This window comes from Tyto alba, unplaced genomic scaffold (assembly GCF_018691265.1).
Source record: "Tyto alba isolate M040663 unplaced genomic scaffold, T.alba_DEE_v4.0 Super-Scaffold_1, whole genome shotgun sequence".
NCBI lineage: Eukaryota > Metazoa > Chordata > Aves > Strigiformes > Tytonidae > Tyto > Tyto alba.
This window is the reverse complement of record NW_024881261.1, coordinates 16,374,370-16,380,126: the sequence shown is the minus strand read 5'-3', so window position 1 is coordinate 16,380,126 and position 5,757 is coordinate 16,374,370.

Genomic DNA, 5,757 nt, shown 5'->3' with positions numbered 1-5,757 from the left:
TGGTTTGCTCAGTGGCTTAAGCAGTTTCATTGGGACAGCGAGGACTTGGTGGTGCATCCACCTTCAAAAGGAAGGAAACGTCTGCTCAGAACCCCAGAGCTCTTACCCTTAAGTGCAGGGGTGCTTGGTGAGGCGCTGTCTGCCTGCAGGGATGGCACTGGCCTCCCACAGCACTACGGCTTGTTCCCTCTCTGCGATCCTAGAGTGATGCAGGGTGCCCAGACGGGCTTTCTTTCCCTCAGAGGTATGAAGTTGGACCTCTTCTTTTCCTGTCTTCCCCCTGCTGTCATCCAGGGTGATGGGAAATCAGGTTTACAAAGAACACTTTATATAAATAATGGATCAAATGAATACATTTTTCTCTGTAGAACCATTCTTCTCTTGCCACTCTTGGCTGCCGAGGGAGGATGGTTTCTGCTTGCATTTTCTTTTCCTCCTTCTTAATAATGGCGTCTCAGATTTTATGCAGATTATTTCTCTGTGAAGTTCTTCCACGTTTGAAATGCCCTGGGCTTGCCTGCCGTGGCTCAGACACTCATTAACATCCTCACCATGCAACTGAAAAACAAGCAGGAGAAGCAAGCGGCGTGGTACATTTGAAACCAGTGCTGCCTTCCTGCAGGGTGAGCTTCAAGCGGGCCCCCTTCTCCAGGGCTGCAGTTGGGTGTCATGGGACCAGTGCTCCCCATCTCCCCAGAGCTCGGGGAGCGGGAGGGGATGGGCCTCTGTGCACTTGAAAGTGGGCATGGGAGTCCAGAGAGACATTTCTGTTCTTGAAAATGTTGAACAAAGGAATGCAAAAAACTCACAATAGCTATTTTGAATACTGCAAACCCAAATATCACCTCCCTGATAAGCTATGATTCAAAGTACCAGCTTTATATGGCTTACATTATTTAAAAATTAGTAGTTTTTAGCTCCTGAAGCCACAACCCAAGCACTTACGCTTGGTTACAAGTGAAAGGGCAGCAGTCATTGGGACCAAACACTGGGCAAAGGTACATATTTAGAGGGGGATCATTAAGCTTTCAGTGTGTTTGCTTTGGCCTGTTGGTATTCCTGCACAGCAGTGGCATTACAAAGGAAACAAGCAGTGCTCATCCTTCATTTCATTAAACAGTTTTTATCTCAAATTGCACAGCACAGACTTGCAAATAAGTTCTGCAGAGTGTCACTGCTATCTAAATCATTTTTTGCAAGTTGCCTTGATTTTGGTTTTTTTTTTTTTTTATAAACTGTTCTGTCCTGGTTTGGAGTTGAAATAAGATATTTTTTCTCTCTTAAATTATCATGTGTGGCTGGGAGCTGTCATGCTGCTGCTGCATCTCACTGCCTAGGGCAACAGCGTAGACAAAAAACATGAGTGCTGCTAGCGATAGATGTTGGCACCAGCCAGACCACTTATCAGGCTTTGCAATCTCATTGGCTTGGATTAACTAATATTTTTTCATGGAGTGAATAAATTACCATGTTTAGTTCTGTTTGCTCATCCTCCCAGCAAGGGTTTCATGCTGAAGCTCACAAATTGTGCAGGCATATAGATGCCGAGATCTCCGTGCTGGCTCCTGTGCTGACCTTTCACTTGTGTTGTGGACCAGGGTGGGATCTCTGCTGGTGTCAGATCTCCAGCCCCATCCTGCTCCAGCCCAGCTTTGTTCCTGGGAAGTGCCCACACATGAGGAATGGTTGTTTCTAGGCTCCTGTGTCTTGATGCAAGAAGCTGTGTCCAGCTGTACATCATGGGCTGAAGTTCAGATACTTCCCAGCAGCAGCCTTCGCTTGGCTGATTTCAGACTGGGTTGGGGGGAGCAGAGCTTTTCTCCCTGCTGAGTCCCAGCTGGAGTGGTCAGTACCGTGCTCCCCTCTCCAGTCCCACCTCCTGTATTAAACCAGGCTCCTCTCCCAGGCTAGAGCAGCCTCCCCTGCCTTGCTGTTGGGAAGGATTTACAAATCCACCACCCAGCTTTCCCATGGGGTGCCTTGCACGATTTTAAGCCTGGCTCCTTTTGCACCAGAGAGAACTGAGTTCCACTTCATCCTCCCTTCTTTTGGTTGAAGCTCCTGTGCTGTTGGGGCTGAGAATTGGGACGAATGGAGGCGCAAACCTGCCTTGACCGTGGTGGCTGTGTATAACTAGGTGCGTGCATGGGTCTATCATGTGGGGGTGTCTGTGTTGGCCTGAGGTTGTTTTAGGGTTTGTTTCTTCCAAACTTTTCGCTTACAAAGCCTCAGCCTTCCTCCGCTGGGGAGCAGGATCTCAGCAACCTCTTGCACAAAAGCCTCTGGCTCCATTGTGCTTCGCCAAGGCCGTTCTGCATCAGCAGCGCAAGAGGGGGCTGGCAGCACACGCTGTGGGATGGGACCCCCTGCCCGCCCCGCCACTCTGGGGGCCCCAGGGCCAGATGTGCTGGGGGGGGGCAGGCTTGGAGATGCCTGGTTCTTCTTTCCTGGTTGCATCTGGGGGATGGAGGGGATAGGAAGCTGGGGCTATAAATAAGGTGAACGAGAACATAAAGAGCACAGAGAAGGCCGAGGGAAGAGGCTGGGGAGTAACACCCTCCTACAGAGGACAAAAATCAGCTCTGCAGGTAGCCTCTAGCATGGTCCTCCTGCTCCAGTGAGTCCCTGTCAGCACCTGGGCCTGAGCAGAGCTGTCGCAAGGCGAGCTAAACCCTTTCGCTTTCCTTTTCAAGTTATTTTTGTCTACTGACATCCTCTTACCATCCTTCAGAGCCAGACCCTGATAGCCAGTCACTTGGGCTTGTGCCCCTGGGGCTGCTGCTGCTCCTTCCTGCAGCACTTGCACCCTGAAAGTGCCTCCTCTACAGTGGGGGAATTTGAGTGATGGAAACAAAGTGGGGCTGGCACCAGCTCCCCTGTCCCAGGTTGTGCAGAATCTGACTTTCTTCCAGCCTCTTGTAACTCTGTAAGGGCTGGGGGAGGATGAGAGAGGATGTGGAGACACACACTCACAACTGTGGGACCGGCAAGGTGCAGAAAGGCTGTCCGCAGCTGCAGAAGCACAATGAACCCAAGGGGGCACACGGCTTATTGATTACATCCCAGCATTCAACTGTCGCCAGCTAGCCATAAATATGGAGCAAGGGCAAGCTCGTCTGCACCCAGGGCATCTTCATTAACAAAATCAGGACAGAGCTGCCTTCTCCCTCATCCATCAGGCTGAGGCACTTCTTATTTCTCAGGTTAGATGGCTTCTCAGCTCAGGGATGTCAGTGCAATGGAGATTGCAATAAGGGTTGGTGGGAACAAGCCCTGTTCCTCTAAAAACAAAGCCCACTGTCTCTGCTCACCCCGTGGCCAAGGTCATCAGCTGAATCCTGAAAACCCACCTGCTCCTACTGGGAGGCAGGGTTTTATGGCAGAGGAGCTACAGTTTATGGCACCATGGAGAAATATGCTGGATGCGTTTGGCAACAGCAAATGGAAAGTTAGTCTATTAAACAGTAAATTATCCCTGCAATGCATCTTCATTGAGGAGGGTTAATGAGTGGCTCCAGGCAGAGCAAGGGGGGGGAAAAAAACGTGTGTATGCACAGCGTGGATGTGGAGCGATTGCTACATCTGGGGACCCCTGAATCCCCGATCCCACGCTGCACCAACAATAGCGTTTCCATGTGCGAGGCGCTTCACAAACACCTCCTCGCGTGTGGCTTATTCAAACCAGCTTGTGCCGCGCCACAGAGCTCCCAGGCGGTTGGTGTGTCCAGCTGCACTGGGAACAACATCCCATCTGTGTCTGGGCTGCTCGGCGCAAATGTTTTCCTTGCGGACTAAAGCTGGTTTGGGGAACCCAGGGTGTGGCGCTCGGCCCCTCTGCTCAGCTGCACCACGAGCAGCAGGGACGCGGTGCCTTGCGAACTGTCCCCTCCATGCTGTGTTCTGCAATTGCTCAAGGCAGCGGGACAGGCTGGGCTCCCCCCACTCGCGCAGTCCCTGTTGTGCAAGGCTGGAGCCAAATTTGCCTGGCTGAGAGCCTCAGCGTCTCCCCTATCATCCTAGAGGACCCACTGGATGCTGTTCCCTTCGCCCAGTCCCAGTGTCAAGGTTCCCAGGCAGCGGAGCTGCCCCCTGCTCCTGCAGCCAGCGGGGCCACGTTTGCAGAGCAACGCTGGCTGAGTTTGCAGGGTGGCGCTGGCACAGGATGGTGCTGGTGGTGTCTGCAGGTTAACACCGCCAGTGTTTGCAGGGCAGTGCTGGCCACGTTTGCACGGTGATGCTTTTGCCGTTTGCCAGCGAGGTAGGGCTTGTCCCTGGAGAGATGCCAGAAAGAGCACATCCCAGCCCTGCCTGCCGCTGCTGCTAACCAGGAGAGATTTACTGTGATCCCAGCGGCCCCCAGCCGCCCACACCACTCCATAATAGACCCATCAAGGGCATTGTCGTGCTGCGCAAGCCCAACAGGTGCCCTAACGGGGCCGACACGCCGGCCTGCTCCCACACAATGCCTCACCCTCCGAAGCCAAGCGTGTCCGGCGGGACAAAGGCAGCCTGGCCTCCCAGCACGAGCCGAGCTGGCCAGGCGTGACAGATGTGGCCCCAGCCGGCGGAGGGGCAGCCCAGCAGCCTGCCCTGTGCGGGGTCTCTGGGGGATGCTGGGCAGACGGAGGTCACAGCCACTCTGCTCCCGACATGTCTCCAGCTAGGTCTTGCAGCCACTGCTCCTAAACCAGGTATGTTTTAGTGATGTTGCTGGTGGGAGGAAGGGTTTGAAGCACAGCCCCGATGCAAGGGAAGCGGGATCCTGCCATTGGCAATGCTCCTCAGCAGGGAAGTTGGAGCAGGCATTGTGCAGGCAGGCTATTGCCTGTGTTTTAAACACTTCTGCTCCGCACCAGTGCCTGGTCCTACCCTGCGAAGGGCTGAGCACCGCTGTGGACTAGTGACGGGGCTTTAAAGCGCGGCGTACATGCTGTAGGAAGCATGGGCCAGGACACGCTACCTCCTCCCCTGTGCACCAAGGCACGGGGTGCAGCACGGCTGCCTCGAAGCCCAAGCATGCTGGAAGGCGATACTGGCCGCCGACGGCTCTGGCGGGGACCCAGCACCAGCCCAGACCACGGGAGAGGTAACGGGGGACGGGCTGCGGCCCGTCCCGGGGTGGGTGGAAATGCCCGGATGCTGCCCTGGGCGGCTTGGCTTAAAACTGGCAGCAATTTTTGTTTGAAGCTTTGTAGCTGCTTCGCATCTCTTTGCACGACAGGTCTGGCGCATACCCTGGAATCCTTCCCCGGATCTTCCCATGAAAACTCCTCTCCTGCAAAAAAAGCTTCTGCTTCATTTTAACCAAACCCAGAGCCCATCAGACGATCCAGATGGTCTCTCTCTCTATCAAGCAGTTTGGCCCAAATCCCGGTGGCAGACGGCAGGACCAGGCCTCCCCTGATAAAGAAAAGTTTGGTTTTTATTTTTCTCCCTGTTTCTCGTTGGTAATCAGAGGCACCCTGGGCCTTTCCTGGGCAGCTGTTTCTCTCCAAGTCCCACGCCACCCCATACAGGGTGTCTGGGTGATTTGGGATTGCCCAAGTGCACCAGAGGTGTGGGAGTGGGATCTTGATGACTAGGCTGTTCCGCCCAGCCCTGCTGTCCTGCCTCACTGGGCTCGCTCAGCCCTCGCCACATTAGCAGCCCTGGAAGGAGGTTGCTTTTGAGACCCGAGCGGCTGCAGAGGGGTCAGCCGTGGCCGGCAGCCCGGCTCCGTGGGATGCTCCGTGGTACTAGGGCACGGGGCTCTGGCTA